The following is a 19,426-nucleotide window of genomic DNA, read 5'->3' as shown; positions in this document are numbered from 1 at the left end:
CCAGCGCTGTCATGTACTAAGCTTAAGGCATTCGGGTCGCTATCTTCTGAAAAAACATCTTCCGAACTACCGCTACTTACACGAACTCCCACACCAGTTCTACTGGGGAATATGTGTTGCGCAATATTTTGGTTCCACCGCTTACGTCACGACTTCTCGCTATTGTTTTTACCGGAAATGGAATTTCAGTTGAAAATGCCGATTTTCTCCTAAAATAAGTCGAATTGGACAAAACTAATTCCAAATTCGTTTTCTACGCCACTTTTTACATAGTATAGGAAAAACATGTATTTTTGGGTTTACATGCCCTTTAACCCCCTTTAGCCCATTGAGTTGATAATAAGGTTTCATATTCCTGAGGTGGTGTGATTTTACCAAGGAATGTTTTGCTTTAAAACATGCGTTATCCATTAGGATCATGGTGTGCCTGTGACATACCAGTTTCGATTCCGGGTACAAGTTTTTGTTTTGGTTTTGGAAAATTCTTATAGTTTTATCTTCAGACAGCTTATTCAAGCATTGAGCTCTATCATAGAACTTTCCCCGCAAAAGATATTAACTTTACGAATATCCTTTAGTTTCAAAGCTTAAACTTAAACATGAGTTCTAGAGATGATCCAGGTGGTAGTCTCAGGCTGGGATTTATTTGAAACGTTACCGTCTTTAGGACAACCCCGGCTGAATTGAATTGGAGGAAAATAGTTCTTCATTAAAGTACTCTTGTCCCTTGATCTCTAATTTCGTTTCCATGAAGGTACACGCATGAACAAGTAATCAAGATAATTGATTTACATCCTCACCCCTCTTAAATGTTGTCTATGCTCCTCCTCATAAAAAAAACGCACCAAAGTCAAATTTCCGCTCTCTCAAGCACGTCAGCAACCCAATCATGTTTCTTGGGATTAGCTTGAGGAAGATTTTAGTTGTTCGATTTTTTCTAGATTAATCTCTATTTTTCATATCTTGATGTTGCTTATCAAATGGATGACACATGTGAGGAAGTTAAGAAAGTTCAATCTTCGCGCCAGCGTCCATCGGGCAAAATCAGTTTTTCGATCCACTATGCGCTTGAAAAACATTCTCTTTCGCACAGCTGACGCTCGAACTTAGCTTCAAAATAACCTCTTACAGCAGCTCCATCATCGTCCAAAGTTCAAACATTTTTTTTAATGAGCCAAACGTTTTTCCACCCATTCCTCGTCTTTTTATAATCGCACTCTTTTAAACTGTTTGCGCATGCGCCACCGATAAACTCTGTCTGCGACTTCATCGACATTTTTTACCTATTGTGCATCTTTACGATCACACCTTATTTGTACAATTATCTCTCGTACTGCCCATGAAATTCCTTCTGAGACTTCTTTGAGCCCAAAACGGCTTCGTAAACAGTCAAACTCACAAACATTCGCGCTTTAGTTCCATGGTTTTGTTTGCAACTTCATAAACGGCATTTCATAGACAAAAACTTTCGATTGACCCAAAATGATGTTTCAATCTATTTCGCGTCCTTTTTAAAATGACGCTTTCATGCACTAACGTTGCGCAAGCTATGTAAGAAACCCTCTTTGACATTATCAACATTCGAGGTTCAAAAACTGGGCAAGCCAAAAACTTTTACGACTCGTTCCTTGTCTTTTTGAAAACCACACTTTTTGCGCTTTTGTCTCCCGTACAAGAGATTACAACTTTTTTTGCTCCCGTACCAGCCATGAAACTACCTCTGCTGCCTAAGAGCTGTGTTCATATGTTTATTTCTCTTTTTTCAGAAATATTCAGAGTTAAAGTTAGAGTGGACGATAAAGAAAGTGATGTCAAATATATGACTTTCATATATTCTTAACCGTCCAAAGAAAGTGATATTAACATCATAAACTTTGAAAACAGCGCGACGCTTTTCTTCTCTCCCCATACCACGTTGCTTATGTCTTCCAATCTCTTGGGTCGCGTAAATACCCAAGGATCCTAAACTTAGGCAAAATTTGTTGCACAGAGACGATAACGCCTGAAGTGGTCACCTACAGGTGCCTTTTCGACCATGCGATTGAATGGTCCTCGAACAAAACGAACAATAAGCGGTAGTACTTAAGCAGTCAGGACGGAAACTCCGAGGAAGCCGTTCGTTGGTTGGTCAGTTTAAGTTTCGAATATACGACCAGCGAGTTTAAAAGGAATCTAACAGATGGTGATCAAATAATGTCTCCTTCATTTCTTTAAATTTGAACGTTTTAATTTTAGGCAATGAACCTGATTAAATTACTTGCCTTCTTTAAAATGTGCCCCCACTCAGAAAACAAAAATGGTGTGAAAGTGGTGGGCAGATTGCTTTGAACGACATCCAGTTTTGCAATAGGATCTCCAGGGTAGAGAAATGTCAAACTAGTTATTATCCAAATTCACATATTTGCACTGCGGTGGAAAGATGAAATTAGAAGATCCTCGCAGCTAAGAACACTACTGAAACTAGTAGTTGTAAGTAAGACCTGAAAAAAATTTTTTTCAGGCCCGTACGGGATTTGAACCCATGACCTCTGCGATACCGGTGCAGCGCTCTACCAATTGAGCTAACAAGCCAACTGGGAGCTGGTCAATGAATTGGATACATATAAACATCCGAGTGAATGAAGATGCGAGGATCTTCTAATTTCATCTTTCCACCGCAGTGCAAATATGTGAATTTTCATATATCTAAATCTTCATTCACTCGGATGTTTATTTGTACCCAATTCATTGACCAGCTCCCAGTTGGCTTGTTAGCTCAATTGGTAGAGCGCTGCACCGGTATCGCAGAGGTCATGGGTTCAAATCCCGTACGGGCCTGAAATTTTTTTCTTTGACACCTCTGATGAATGCTTGACGTTAGTTGTCACAAAACCGCTCATAATGCCATGAAAACAGTCTATACAATGAGCATGGAGGCGATCCTCGCAGTAATGAACATCTCAATCTTAAGCAGTAGTGAAAATGAGTCATGAAAAAATTGAGGCCTGTATGGGATTGGAACCCATGACCTCTATGATACCGGTGCAGCGCTCTACCAACTGAGCTAACAAGCCAATTGGGAGCCGATCATTATGTTGCTTGCAAACAAACCCGTGAATTGATGAATAAATGACTGTAAATATATGAAAGTTATAAAAGTGAACTGCGGATATAGAAATAAATATGGATTTCCTCGCAGTAATGAACACCACTTAAGCAGTAGCTAGGGAAAATAAGGCCTGGAAAAAAATTTAGTCTCGTACGGAATTTGTACCTTATTTTCACTAATGCTTAAGCAGTGTTCATTGATGCGAGGATTCCTTCCATATTCATTTATACATCCGTAGTTCACATATACGATTTTCATCTATTTACAGTCATTTAGTCTCTACAATACTGATCAGGACCATATAACGACAACCGGCGCTAAAAACGCCCTGTACAACTGTTATTCGTGAATGGATGTCACTCAATAGAAAATTAGTGCTCGTGGCTCAAATAAAAATTCAGTTAATATTTAGTGTGTTAATAAATCTTTGCAGAGAGTTCTAAAAGAATTTCACATTACATCTCTGTGCTAATATCAACGTTACTCCTCATCGTTTCGACTGAAAGATTCTCTCTGGTCACTTGGCGTTTCAATAAACTATTAGGACGTATCACCAACGGGTTAAAAGAATACAACAACAGGGGATTTAAAATGAGTCCTCCATTTCTTTCAATTTTCGAGTTTAAGTTATCGACAAGCAATTAATCTGACCAAAGTGTTCGCCATCTTTTAGAATTTGTACCACTGCTCAGAAAACCAGATGGTGTGAAATGTTGGCGGATTAATCGAACAATGTTATTTTGCATTAGGATCTAAGGGTAGAGTAGCTTGATCTAATTATCCACTAATGTGAGGTAAATACATAAATTCATGTTATTATTTTGAAAAAGTATCGGGTGCTTTCAAGATGTCGGAAAACACACACGTTGCAGACACCAGAGTTCACACTTCGTTGAAATGACTTATTTATTCCAGGAACTTGTCCAACAACCAGTTACAGCATTTACCGTCAGGAGTGTTCGCTAGCATTAAGGTTTCTTACTGGGGGATATTGACACTGTAAGTAAGACTCCTATACTGTAAATCAACGTTAATGAAAAGCGAAGCAAAAAAGTTAGAAATTAATAAATTGAAATTGAATTTGGTTAACCATGGAGCCAAACACCCAGTAACTGCTTAATAAGACGACATAAAACCTCAAGTTTCACAAAGATTGTACTACAGCTAACGGCAACGAAATAGTTTTTCCGCCATACTGTTACCGTTTTATAAAAAAAAATCACGGAGCCCAAGGGTTCCTGAATACAAATAAACAATGCTATTCGGCCTTAGGATAATGAAATAATAATAAAACCAGGTTATATTTCAGAGAGGCTAATGAAGATATATCCGATAATGTTAAAAAATAGTTGCATATTTTTTAATGGTATCAAGAGTTTTTTAATTATATACCTTGTCATGCACCATGCAGACATTCCTTTTAATCTGGATTATCATTCATATAGATTACTATGGACCGACTCAACATTATTCTTTTACACGAGGTTGTTTTGGAGAAAGAGCCATCGTGACTTATTTTCGGCCGCTTCGAACACTTTTTTTTTTCTCACGAAATACGTGAATCAATCAGCACATTGTATCAAGGTTTCTTTTAAACTGATAGAAAGTTATTGCGAAATGCCGCGTACGTACGATTCAAATTGACAAAATATTTCTATGGAGCTTATTATCGAAATTTTAAAAAAGAAAAACTGTCCGAATCAGCTGTTGTAATACATAGATTTTGAAACAAAGCAAGAAACCATCTTTTTACAGTGTCAGCCACTGTTACATCGACAGCTCAACTCTAGGTCGTTCATCAGCATGTTTGAAGGGTATCTTTTAAGTATTTCCCCATCTTTTATTTTGGCTTGGTTCTTTTAACAGAAATAGATAGCGAAAATGTTTTCTTCTTTGTGCATTGTTTACGGTGATGAAATTTCTCCTGCTCTGGCCCTTTAAACCCCTTTCTTGTACTGCGAAAGTACGGCTTGATTGTAAACACAAGAAACTTCTTTAGTTGCGTTGATTGAGCTGTGGTACCGTCGCACTGGATTACATGATATGTAAGTTTTCCTACCCAAAACTGACGTTCCTTTCCGAATTGGAAAGACACTCTAGGGTGCTCGGTAGCGTGTGTAACACAATTAATTCAGTCCAGCGGATTTGACATCATATCAAGAAAAAAGTCAATAATCGTCTTTGCCTTGTACCACTACTGGTAAGTAGGTGGTGGTACGAGTTAACGAGCGTAACTTTTACATCAAAAAATGCCGTAACTCCTCTTGACCAGAAACCTCCCGCCTTGGTGTCTAATTATGCCTCAGAGCTTGTGACGGCACTTCTCAAATGTAGCTGTTCGTTGTCGAGAGATTGAAGGCGTGGTTCAATTTTCACATTCTTGCAGACCTTATCGATGAATGCCGTAAATAAATCACGGTCACCATCATGTCTCTGCGCTACAAAGCCCCCCTTTTTTTACATGAGAGGGTATGGCCTACAGTAAATTTATCCCCACACACACACACACACACACACTTGGTAGATCGACTAGAGGCAAAATATACCGTAAGCGTAGCGAGTCTCTGAACTCCTGCTTATTAAGGGCTAAGCCCTGATCTACGAGAGGCATCGCATTTAACCAAGAACTTGTACCCTTGTCTCTCGATTGATTAACCAGCCGCAGCAGATCTGGGAAAGAGTTGAGTTAATGCTTTCCATTTTCTCTTTGTCACGCGCCCTCTTAAGTGACTGGTGATGTCTCTTAAGCTCTTCCATAGAGCTTTCGCCTGGCACCATAAATGTACTCTGCGATGTGATAGAATCTACGCGCGCAGTAGTTATTGACTTCGAGGCAGCAAAGTGTTGTGGCGCCTTAGCCCTCAAATCTGGCATGCTCAGACCCCCTTGAGCTGTTGTTAAGGTGACAAGTAGACGCACCTCGTTAGGGAGAGGCTCTGATTGGAAGAAGTAGGTCGTCAATCGCCTGCTGGATTGGATCGACATAATCCTCATACGAATCTATAGTGCACATGAAGTAGGTAAACTTTAACTTGTACCCTTTTGTGAAGGCAATGTACGCTGTGTGAGGCTGACTCTTTTCAATTTCGTAGAGCCGTTCGATTTCCTCTTTCCATATGCGAATTTACTCCTCACAATATTAATCTTTGTATTCTTGCGACGAAATGACAGCTCCTAGATGGCGCTGACCTTCAGCTGTTTATTGACTTCATCTCCAAACACCCTTTTTGCTTCATCTGCAAGTGCCTCAGACTTAACAATCAGCTAGCACTTTGACCCGTTCACGAGATATCCAAACTTTTCTCTCTCTTTACTCAATTGCTTGTATCAGTCGTACAACTGCGCGATTCTCCCTCCTCCTGATTCTTAATCATTATAGATGTATTGACTGAGTACCATGGCATGGCTAGGGAATCTCCTTGCGTAGTGCCTTCTTGTGAAAGTATTTCACCTCCACCGCAGATAAACAGTCTAGATGGGCTTCTATAGGTGTTTATTAAATAGAGCACCATTTCTTTGCACGTGATCTGGATACTGTGCGAAGCCACTGACCTGTTCATTTACTTAAAGGCGTTACTTGCATCGATCAACAGAATCCCATCTATTCCTTCTTCTTCAAACACTTGGCTCATTGCATGTATCGCAGCCTCCGCCCCTGCATTATGACCAGCACAAACATGTAGGCGACTTGCCGCTTCTCTTATTTCCTCCTTTAAGAAACCGCTGACCGTTTTTCCCACTATTCGCCTTAGGACCTCTCCAACGCCCATTTGTCTGATTCCAGGGTTCTTGTCGAGCGGGATGGGCATGCAAGATGTAAAGGCTTCCAGGAAAAATGGATGGTACGATTTCTTAAGCAGATTTCTCGTGAACACAGCTATCTCTTCTCTTAAGATTTTACCCTCAGTTCTTAGAGCACAGGATTCTCCCATAAAGCTCCGAGTCGATTCCCGATGGCCCTGCCGAGCCCTTGGTTTTGCTTGCTGAGTTGTAAATCATTTCTTCGTCTATGAGATCATACACGTTTGGTGGAATATAATCAACTGGATCGTGCAACAAACTCTCCTCTGCAATATCAGCCGCCTCTGGGTGCTTGTCATGTAATCCTCGCAGGACGTCTGGTGATAGGTCGAGCAGGCCAGACGAGCTCTCGTTATCTAGGAGTTTCATTGCGGCTAACAATTTCTTTGCAGAACCAGTTTTGAAAAAACTTCGGATACGTCCTCGACCGTCCTAACTTTCTTAGAGTTCACAAATTTTCCCTGTATAAACCTCACTTCTTTAAGCAACAAATGAAGGTCCCCTTGTTTCCAGAGAGCTAATCGACGCTCTATTGCTGCGCTGTGTTCCTCGCTTTTAGTAGTAGCGGACGGTTTCTGCAGGATCAGAGTTGGGAGCACCATGAATGCTTTCAAGGCAACTGAGTTCAAATCAGAATCTGCATTGAAATTCTTAATCCAGAAAGTTAATTCTTCATTGAAACTCTTCCCTGCACGGCTAGATGGTAAATTGGATATATTTCTCCTGTAGTAGACGATTTCGTCGTAAACACCATTGACAATATTACAGAAGCTCGCGTGGCTAATATTACCCCATGTTTTGTTCTTTATTTCGGAAGGAAACAAAACATAATCGGGCAGATTTGGTTTGATTTTATTTGGATCTGTGACTATTGTACTAGCCAGTTCCGTGGGAGAAGGTACTCGGCCACTCTCGGTTGTTACTGGCTGATGAAAATCCGAGATAACGGAATTAGCGTTTTCAAACTGCTGCTGTGGGCTATTGTTTTGAATGTTTCGCAAGTCAGCTTGATTATTATTTTCCTCGGCTGCCTTCTCTTCTATATCATCCGACTCAATTTCTAACCTGTTCCCACTCTCGAATAAAGTGCTATTATTTCGTGTATAGTTCTGCTCTTGCTCCATTTTCTCCAATCTCGAGGCTTGATCCCGTAAATTCTGGCTTTTCAGCCCCAAGTATCTGTAACCCTTTTCTTCCCATAAATCCACCATTACTCCGATATAACCCTTCTTCCTCCCGGCAGCGTTTCATGGAGGGTCTACAGACGATATCAGATCCTTCGCTGTTCTCTTGCATTCCAGAAGATCACTATTCATAAGCTCTGTCCATTTCAACTTGCCCTGTTTCCTCGACATATCTTGCAATGTTCCTCTTTACAACCAGCTCACTATCATCGATGTTGGTTATGCGGTTTTTGGTTTCGTTTGCTTGTTTAAAGTGTATATGACACGCAAATTTTTCCCCCGGATTTTGGCAGTTCAATATGTATGATAAGCTGTGAGACAGTTACAAAATGATAATTTTTTTTCTCTGACCGCTTTTTTTCATGCAAGACTTGCTCGATTTCTAAATAAAAACTGTCTCAGGAGACTGGGGACGAGAAACAAGGTTATGACGCCACGTTGTTTGATCGCTTGATCAGTGAACAAATTAATTTACAACAAAACCACGCATACTTCTCAAATCCGTCGCTTTCCGCCGAGTCTGTTTCCGCGACATCCAGTGATTCCGAGGTCAGTAATGAATCGTGTGACTCCTCTACGGGTCTCGATTGGGAGCAGAGTGACAGTTCAGATAGCGAAACCAGAGTAATCGATGGTGTTATCATCCCATATGAAGATGAGCCGCTTGCGGATTGTGGCGAAGAATTAGGCCCGAACGCAAATGAAGAAGAAACAGATACTGATGGACTTACCCCGTCGACTTAGGAGTCTAGATTTGAAGGAAATGTGAGTGTGGATTTAAGGTAGGTTGAAAGATTTACCTTGATCCCTTTTGAACATAAGCAGGGCTGATATGCGCTCCTGCGTTGCTAAGTTTGTCCGATAATTTTTCCTTTACCTCTTCCAGGTGTGAATGCGAGCAGTGTGATACTGAAATGTTGGTCGGTGCCCTCGAGTTTCGATGTTCCTAATTCGTCCGCAAAATTGATGTTTGATGGTTCGATCGAACGAATCAATAGCATCACCAAACATGAAGACTTAAACGCCATTACGAACCGCGCCGTTCTTCTGCAAGTCGCTCCTCTCCTAAGACGCCAAGATGGAGGAACCTATCGTCGCCGCAGTGGAGGGTCAGAAAACGAGTAAGGTTTTTTTCCTTTTAAATATGTAGTTCTATGTCATTCTTGTTTTAATCGCTTGACCTAATAATTGAGATACTTGTGGTTTCATATTAATTTTTTTATTCTCCAGTCATAAGAAACTAGTCTCCTGTCATTCAGTTAGGAATGAAGGTCCGGTAATTACTTGAACTGTAGATGTCTTCATTTCTCACTTTTATGTTTACATATAGGTTCATCAGAGCCGTTGCATATAGATGGACAACGAGGTGGCTTTGTGGGTACATAGGCTGGGAAAACAGACAACTTTTCCCAGCTTGTGTTTATCATAGTGTAAGGAAAAAAAACAACACACAACAACACAGGGGATATGCTAATGTCCAGGATGGAAAGGAGCATTGAACTCTTGTAAATGTACTTCATTGGTCCATGAAAAAAAAAATTTGTGATAAAAAAATGCTCCCGGCTTAGTTTCATTTGCATGGGCCATGTCATTTTGTATATACTTCAAAAAATAGTAATAAAGACAATGAGAAAGCAGACATGGATAACAAACTGTGAGTCACTTTATTTGCCACTTTTCTTCTTGTGACAATGAGATGGCCTGTTGCTTTTGCGGGTGCGTGTAGAAGTGGATTGACTACTGCTTGGTTGACTGTTGCCATCAGCTTGTTGTGAAGTTTGTTCTGATTCTATAGGATAGCAATGGTGATATAGTATATGAGTGCATCGTTACAGTGTAGGTGTGTTACTTTGTATGCCCAATGACAAATGGTGTTTAATCCAGACTGAATACAAATGTGCTTCATTCTCACTTGTCTTGAGTTGGGAATAAAAAATTCACATTTAACATCAAAGCCCATCTACAGGTATTCCCAACTTCAAGTAAAGAGTTGCATATCCACAGGTGGATAAATAAGGAGCCCCCCACAGACGGGTGGCAAAAATGAGATAATTCACACTTACTAAAACTTCATTGTAATAAATTATATTCATTTCATGTTAAATTTGGATAGTTGAAATGAATGGATTGATAAAGCTATTAACTAACCAGGTGGAAATAATGCTGTTTTCTTCATTGCCTTTTTTGTGTTATATGCCTTTATAGCTTCCTCCTTGCTCAATCTTTCTGAAAACTGCCGATTGAGGGGCTCAGGTGTTCTTGATGCATACTTCTTAATTATTTCCTTCCTCTTTTCTTTTGGAAAATAGAAGAGTAGTTTCTTCAAACCATCAACATAACCTGAAAACAACAACAACAACAACAAAAAAAAAAAATATATATATATATATATTATAATATACAAAAAGGTATGTTCAGGTTCAGGGTATTTTTTAACCAAAAATAATACTCTTTTAAAGGGTATCACAGTTTTACCAAAGAATATGGCAAGTAAAGCAAAGTATTAAAACATTATTCATGTTGTTTTCTTATATATAAGAGTTAATCCACTGTAGTCATATTTATTCTTACCATAGGTAGGTGGGCATGCCACCTCTCACACAACTTCCTCTCCCATTTTGAATTTTGGGTAAGTGACCCGAATGTACTCTTTTCCATTAAATGCCCTTTGTATTTCCCTCTGTAAGTTCAAGTATGTGCCTTTAAAAAAAAAAAAAAAAATTCAGGAATGAGCAAATTCATGTCCATTTTATAGATTCATCCAAAAAAAATGACTGGAAATCATTTAGGGGAAAGAAACACCACAACATAGATATATTCTGATTAAGCAAGATACATGAACATAAAATTAGTATAAGTGACTCCCTTAGAAATAAATGGGGTAATTTTCTAAGGGAACTGGTGCTGTATTAGTAGAGAAGTGTAACAAAATAATTTGGTTTTATCAACTGAGTTAATTTTGTAGATTGGTCACAGTAAAGTGGTTTTAAAGCTAAGAAAGCCTTAGAACACTTTATGGTGGCCAATCTACATCATTGACTTGGTGGATTTTGAAAATAAAAATCTATGAAAAAAAAATGTATTACAACACAATCAAAATTACCTGCTGAGAGTCCCCAGCCAAGTAAAACAAGTCATTTTAGGATGCCAATAGTTCAAGGTCGCATGTAAGCCTTTAAGGCAACTTGTCTGGGCATCTGGTGAAAGTTTCTTTATGTCATTCAGTAACATCTTCTTGGTCAACGGCAGTTTCAGTTTGTCAAATGCTTCAGTTCCTGTTAAAGGTAAATACGCAAGAAATTACACAATGGTCTAGTTTGTTGATAACAGTGGATTAAGTTATTTACCTAAGGGGTATTGTAAACAAAAACAGAACTGGCAATGGCAAGTTGAAAAAGATATGCAGTATATTATTGATGTTCATACCAACTCTAATCCACCTCCTGGGTTCAAGCTGTCCATGACAGCACTGTTTGTAAAGTGGATCTGGGTGGTTATTGTGCTTGTTGCTGACATGATGCAATAATGAACTCCATGTGGCAAGGATGTGGGACTCAAAGCCAGCCTTTGTTGAGCTTGCACACCAGTAGAGATGCTTTCTTATTCCCTTCATCCACTCTTTTATGATTCCACATCCTTTCTCTCCACTCAGAGCCAACAACTTTTTCCCTAGTGATCTTGCCACATGCCATATATCAAAATAGTGCTTGGTGTTGACACAGTTCTCCCTAATCCATTTTGCAATGCCTCTGTGCCTATCAGACACAAAAATACCAATTGGCAAACGAAGATGCTGCAAAAAAGAAAAACACCTCTTCACTCCTTCCAGTTCAGTCTGTTGACTGCCTCCAGTTTCATTTGCGTGAGACAAACAAGAAAATAAAGGTTATCAAACCACCAGGAAATACCATACAAATCATGGGTTCTTGTAATTTTTATTATTATTACTATTATTATTATTATTATTATTATCATTATCATTTTGTATATTATTCATCAGACCATTCCATTTCAGTAAACACATAATTTATATCATAATTATTTAGGTATATGCCACACAGAAACCCAGAAACCAAAGAAATTAATTTCTTTCTGTCAATAAACCAAGAAAAGGTTAAAAAAATTACATTGTTGAGACACATGCTTGTCTCTTCAGTTGAGGAGGTGAATAGTATCTGCTAGCCACTTCCAACTAGCCAATCAGCACACATGAAAAGCACTATTCACCTGAGTGGTATACACTAATAACCAGTATTCATACAAAACTTACCTGAACTAATTCAAAGTGGACAACCTTCAAGATTGTGGTACAAGACATTGTGTACACTCCATATTTGGCAGAGTGCCGCATGGAGTCAAACCTGCCATCCCCACTCCAAGCCACATTCTTTATCTCCTTTATACTCTCTATCAGATTAGCCTGTTATCTTTCCCAGTATAGAAAGACAGCAGGGAACAGGAAAGATCTTTGATGTCAAAAAAGGTGTGCCCAGAATATCCACAGAGCCCCATATGGCAGAACACCAGCAAGACCTTGCTTATAGATGTACCAACCACCAAGACTCCGATACTCAATAGGATATTACCAGCAGGGTATTTTCCCAGAACAGTTGGTTGTGATTTCCAAGAGTACTCCTTGTGACATTGTGAACAAGTCTGAGTCACTTTGACATGGGTTCCACACTGCCTCATTGTAGCTTTTGGAGAATTTCCTTCGCAGTTGAAACAGAACATTGTAAACTGTTGCAACAGCATGCTGTGGAACATGATGAACTTGGGTTCATCATACCCAGGAGTGTCAGAATTAACTCTGCAAAATTTAAAGTGTGTCTTGGTCATTTGAATCATATGATACCCTATTATTTACTTTGATGCCTATCTACTATATTTCCTAGTTGCTTTGAAGATAGTGAAAGTGACTCGAAATATGACTGGAAATCACTGCTTACCTGACGCTTCTTGCGATCCGTTAATTCTCCCGAAACTTCTGACACAACTGCATGTATTGTGAGAATAGAGCCCTTGATGAGGACTTTATTTCTCTTCGTGTTCGCCATACCCTCCAGAGAAAATGCCAAGCTGTTTTCGTAAGAACCTCTCTCGAAATGGACGGAACACAATGAGGCATGCTTTGAAATCAGCTCTTTGAAAATCTACTCGGTGACGCTGCACAAATTTCAACCATTTCTCTCTCACAGCGCGATCCACGGTAAAATGGTGCATCGAGATGCCTGGCGTGTAGCTGGTGTTCGTACAGCTTTGATTGTTGGACGCTCCGGCGTCACAATGGCGTCTACCTTCCATCACTGGCTTCTTCTTTTCCGCCATGTCGTTAAGTGAGAGTACAACAACCTGACGTCACAGCCTCAGCTCATGTGACCTTTTGGCCGCGCGGTCGAGGAGACAAATTTCAGGCCGCGTTCGCGCGAACTTCGAACGGAAAAAAAAATGCTTAAAACCATTTTTTGTCAAATTTTAACTCTCAAACCGTTTCTCTTATATATCTAAGTACCTAAAAAATGTAAAAAAATTTTCGTGTCATATACACTAACTTTCCAACCAAATTTGTATCGACGCGTTGCCTAGTGTCACCACTAGCTGCTGAGCGAAGGCGAGTGAGGTTAATAGCGGAGTATGGTGTGTAAGATCTCTGACGAATAAAGTCACCATGCCTTCTTGTAGAAGATGAAATTTCCAGATGATGGGTCAAGCTCAACACTGACTGATAGCTTGCATGATGCATATCTACTCTATCCGAGATCTCCGTGCCTTCATCAATGTTTAGGACACGACATACACAGGAAACGAGATTATCCGGATAAAATAGGGAGTGATTTAAACAACAGCGCAGAGCAAATAGAAAACGGAGGCAAATTGAGCCGGTGATACAATCACGACTGCACTCCATTTCGCAAACTGATCTGTCTCTATATGTTGCATACACACATGCTCCTTTGCCACTGTGATTAGTAGCCGTTTCTCGATTCTCTGGTTCAGCCGTCTCAAAAAATATATAAAAAAAAAAATTGATTTCACGGCCTTCGGTGAACGTTCACACATGCTTCTTGCATGCCACTGGAATTACTGAACTTTTCTCGATTCTCTGGTTCAGCTGTCTTTAGAGTAAAGAAAAACAATTTAATTTCGAAGTCTTAATCTGTTCTTCGGCGAGCATTTTCCTTTCCGGCCTCACACTGCTCTTCAGTCAAGCTCAAAATTTTTAGAAATAACTTTCATATTCTCGATACATTAAGACCAAGAATAATCCAGCCGATCACGCCCTAGGGAGATGCCGAGGAAATGACGAGGGACTAATCAAATCTTATTATCTCAGAGGGCCTGTGTTCCTACGAGGGAACAATTTCTATTTTTTGGAGGAGACATTTTCGATAATCAGACATCAGAACTTCAAGTTAAGGCTATTTTGGGCACCACTTCTGTGAAGAAGAAGTTTAGCCGCATTAACGGCGTGTCAAGGTTCCCCAACTGGGAAAGAGCAGTCAGATTGATAAATTATATGAGAGGAACTTTCATGAAGAACAAGATAGTCACCACCACAGTAGCTGAACTACGAGAAACTGAAAAGCTTATCCTAAAAGAATAACAACAGACAACATTAAACAATTAAGTCTAAGCCGTAAGGAATGGAACACTAAAATCAAAAGTAAAAGTTCCCAATAAGATTGGATTCGATGATCAAGGATCGATGATCGATCGATAATCAAATCACGGTGAGAGTTGGTGAGAGGCTTGAAAATTCCGCCTTACCATTCAGCGGTAGACATCCGATAGTCTTAACGTGGTGTTTTCAAATAACTTCTCATTTAAAAAACCAAGGAAAAGCAATGAGCATAAACGAGATTCGTTCACATCTCGTGTCGAAAATTTACGTTGTTGTAATAAATATATTTTCGCACAATCGAGTTATCCAATCACATAGGGTAGAAGCGCCCTGAACACGATTTCTTGCGGGGTACTGTTGACGGGGAGAGAAGAGAGCGGGGAGAACAACTTCGCACTCAGTGAGAATCAGGCTACGGGGGGCGCGAATATCTTTATTTTCGTTCTGCGGCAAGAGTTTTTAGAATCACGCGTCCACTTGTGAGGCATGCGGAGAATACAGCCGAGGCGTTTCACTCGAAGAATGAGAGGCCTTTTGTTAATGGCAGCATATCTGCTAAAAAAAACCAGATGCTATCAGCAAAGATGTTGTTTTGCTGAGAGCTGATTTATGACACTCTCGCGTGACACTTCCGCGCTAGTCACTATTGTGCTACGACATCGTGATTGACCTTTGGACCGATTACGCATGTTTTCATGGTCTTCTCAAATTATTGCTACGTTTTGTTAAATAAACCAAGTCGGAGGTTTTATTTTTGCTTGACCGTTTTTCTTGTATAATTTGGTCGTAAAATCGCCCATAATATATGGGAGATTCATAAGGCCCTTCACACGACACGAGTGTCAAGTACGTTATAAAAAAAAAAAAAGAAAAATTTAAAGAGAAAACACTCACGTTGCATGCGATCCTTTGAGAACCAGTGAGAACCAGTGGGATAACGGTAACAAAATAGTTTTCCGTCACATTGTACACATTTTACCCCTTTTTTCAAAATCAGAAGAAATCCACATTATCATGCGCATTTATCTAAGAGTTCATAACAGTAAATGTTGAGATGTGTGACCAGAAAGATTAAACAAAGAAAGAAGTCGTGTATGTGCTCTGTTCTGTAAAAATTATAGCACGCAGGAAGTGGTTAGAGCACGGAAGAAGTGTAGGGCGGAAACAAGAGACGTAGTCGAGTGTTTCTGCCAACTTCTTGAGTGATGCGCAAATTCTGTAACATCTTCAAATGAAGATAACAATTTAAGAGTTAGAATATTACCAGCAACTAAAGCTATAAAGAGAAGGGAACATAAATAAAAAGTTACTACAAAGACTACATTGTGATTAAAACAAACAAAAAATTTGTACTACAATAAAACACTATCATAGAAATGCCCGTCTGATTAAAAAGGCGCGCTTTTGATTGCATTTGCACTTCCTATGTCTGGTGGGAGTGCACTCTAGAATATTGAGACAGAAAAGTAAAAATTGTTCACCTAAAAACTAAAAACGCCCAGTGCAACCGTTATTCTTGTACGGATGGCACTCAATAAAAAATTAGTGCTCGTGGCTCAAATGAAAATTCAGTTAATATTAAGTATGATAATAAATCTTTGTTGAAATTTCCGAAGAAATTTCACATGAAAGGTATGTGCTAATATCAACGTTACTTTTCATCGTTTTGACCGAAAGATTCTCTCTGGTCACTTGGCGTTTCAATAAACTATTCGCTCTTATCACCAGCGAGATAAAAGGAATATAACAACAGGTGATTTAAAATGTGTCCTCCATTTCTTTCAATTCGTGAGTTTTAATTATCGACAAGCAATTAATCTGAACCAAAGTATCAGCTATCTTTAAAATTTGCACCACTGCCCAGAAAACCAGATGGTGTGAAACGTTGGCAGATTAATCGAACAATGTTATTTTGCATTAGGATCTAAGGGTAGAGTAACTTGATCTAATTATCCACTAATGTGAGGTAAATACAAACGTTAATGTTATTATTTTGAAAAAGTGTCGGGAGCTTTCAAGATGTAGCTAGGAAAACACACATGTCGCATACAGCAGAGTTCACACTTTGTTAAAATGACTTATTTATTCCAGAGACTTGTCCAACAACCAGTTACAGGATTTACCACCAGGAGTGTTCGCTGGCATTAGGGTTTCCAAATGGGGGAGGTTGACGCTGTAAGTAAGACTCCTATATACTACAAATAAACGTCAATAAAGAGCAAAACAAAATATCAGAAATCAATAAATTGAAATTAAATGTGGTTAACTATGGAGCCGAACATCCAATAGCTCGAGCCACCGTTTTCTGACCGTCTATAACTGCTTAATAAGATCACATAAAGTCTCTTGTTTCACAAAGTTTGTATTATAGCTGACGGTAACGAAATAGTTTTTTCGCCGTGTTGTTACTGTTTGATAAGTAAAAATGATTGCCCCTGAGGGTTCCTCAAAGTAAGTGTTAAAATGTGTGTCTAGAGGAGTTGAAAGGATATATCTTTTTATGATGATTTTAAATATTTCGTTAAGATTATCAATTCAATTCAATAAATGAAGCTGAATAAACAATGAATCGATTGTAATCACGAGCGACGATTATCCTTATGAGACATTTCAAATCGGTAAACAGCTTCAGATGTTTGAATGACGGACCATGCAGGGGTCAAATGATAGCACATAAAGTTTATTTTAACAATCTGTTTATTACTTCTTCAAATTTTAGATTTCATTTTCATTCCAGCCAAGTAATCGAAAAATTGTGTCTCATGGTTTTGAAATCATTACCTCTACTTGCAATTGGGTGTGCAGATAGTATACATCTCAGAAAATGCTAAATAAACAGTGCTATTCGGCCTTAGGATAATGAAATATTAATTAAGCCACTACGTTAATTTCAGTGAGGCCAATGAAGATATATCCGATAATGTTAAAAATAGTTGCACATTATTTATATCGTATCAGGAGTTTTTTTAATTATATACTTTGTCACGCACCATGCAGATATTCCTTTTAATCTGGGTTATAACTCATATAAATTTCTACGAACTGACTCAACATTTTTCTTTAACACGAGGTTGTTTTGGAGAAAGTGCCATCGTGACTTATATTCGATCGCTTCAAACACTTGCTTTTTTTGCAAAATACGTGAATCAATTAGCACGTTGTGTCAAGATTTCTTTCAAACCGATAGAAAGTGTTTGCGAAATGCCGCGTACGAACGATTACAGTCGACGGAACATGTCTGTGGTGGAGCTTTTCATCGAAATTTTCAAAAAGAAAAACTGTCCGAATCAGCTGTTGTAATACATAGATTTTGAAACGAAGTACAAAACCATCTTTTTACAGTGTCAGCCACTGTTTCATCGATAGCTCAACTCTAGCTCGTTCATCAGCATGTTTGAAGGGTATCTTTTGAATATTTCCCCATCTTTTATTTTGGCTTGGTTCTCTTAACAGAAATAGAGAGCGAAAATGTTTTCTTCTTTGTGCATTGTTTACGGCGTCGAAGTTTCTCCTGCTCTGGCCCTTTAAACCCCTTTCCTGTTCTGTGAAACCACGGCTTGATTATAAGGACAAGAAACTTCTTCAGTTGCGTGGATTATTTGAGCTATGGTACCGTCGCACTACACTAAATGATATGTGAATTTTTCTACCCAAAACTGACGTTCCTTCCTGAATTGGAAAGACACTCTAGGGCACTCGGTAGCATGTGTAACACAATTTATTCAGTCCAGCGGATTTGACATCATATCAAGAAAAAAGTCAATAATCGTCTTTGCCTTGTACCACCACTCGATTCGAAGATGGCAGAAAGCGATTGTATCTCGAAGTATTGCTCCTCCTTTGAGCAAGGCAACACTTACTCTTGGAATATCTAATGATAAAAATAATAATAATGATAAAGATAATAATCAAAGTGCTCTGTGAGCAAACTCGTGAATTGACACATGATTTTTGAGATTATGTTTAATGTTATCTGGTTTAGGGAATTTTGTGGTTGATTGTCATCTAGAGTACGAACAGTAGTTCAGTGTTCGCTAATGTAGCAAAGAAACAAAGTAACGTTGGGACAAGAAGGCATTACAATTGAAATGATCATGCTATTACATTTAACAAGGTGGATGATGTCATGTGTTTTAAACGTCTATCATTTTTGTTTCTGGTTCAAAAGAAAAGGTTGGAAGTAAATGTGGGTGAAAACTGAAATTTACTGTCTTTCGTTGTAAATATTAGAAAATCAAGGCAATACTGTCTTAATGAAAACATTAACGATTCCCTCTTTATCAAATGAGACAAACGGGAACGAGTTTTGAGTGATATAACTAAGCCAAGCCTGCCACCGTCATTTTAGATCTCCGCCTGGGTAGATTTCAGTCACGTGCTAGGCAACGTATAATCAATAACAAGATAGAATTTCATTTCAGGCCTATTTATCAATTTTGTGGTGTGTAACTTTCGCATTTTAGTACGTTGTATATATGTTGAATCTTCAAATTGTCTTGAAACTTACGAGAAAATTGTTCTTTAAAAATTCACTGAAAATCGGTAGCTAAAATTGTTTGTCTAAGTGTTATTTGATTTTCGTGTTAACTTGTTATTTAGTCAGTCGCCGGCATCTTCTGTTGCTTCACACAGGAAAAACACACGCGACGAAACGTAATGATCAATTTTGTCCTCAATCTCACGCTATAACAGAAAAAGCTTTTGAACATCTGTAAACTCCGAGCGCTTCGC

General features: G+C 38.9%; 3 pseudogenes across 2 annotated transcripts; 1 reads left to right on the top strand and 2 right to left on the bottom strand.

The window, feature by feature from the left end:
- Positions 1–5,102: 5,102 nt before the first annotated feature.
- Positions 5,103–8,388, bottom strand: LOC149050602 (uncharacterized; annotated as a pseudogene).
- Positions 8,333–9,725, top strand: LOC149050601 (uncharacterized; annotated as a pseudogene). The gene is made up of 4 exons (XR_016182700.1): positions 8,333–8,374; positions 8,476–8,855; positions 8,960–9,194; positions 9,404–9,725. The product of XR_016182700.1 is annotated as an uncharacterized LOC149050601 (transcript).
- Positions 9,714–12,843, bottom strand: LOC149050600 (uncharacterized; annotated as a pseudogene). The gene is made up of 5 exons (XR_016184225.1): positions 12,344–12,843; positions 11,500–11,935; positions 11,177–11,348; positions 10,222–10,413; positions 9,714–9,862 (listed from the first exon to the last, which is right to left on the bottom strand). The product of XR_016184225.1 is annotated as an uncharacterized LOC149050600 (transcript).
- Between the last annotated feature and the right edge of the window lie 6,583 nt (positions 12,844–19,426).

The sequence above is a fragment of the Pocillopora damicornis genome, chromosome 2, assembly GCF_964200805.1.
Source record: "Pocillopora damicornis chromosome 2, jaPocDami1.2, whole genome shotgun sequence".
Lineage (NCBI taxonomy): Eukaryota > Metazoa > Cnidaria > Anthozoa > Scleractinia > Pocilloporidae > Pocillopora > Pocillopora damicornis.
Note: the sequence above shows the minus strand (reverse complement) of the source record. Positions and strands in the feature narration are given on the sequence as shown.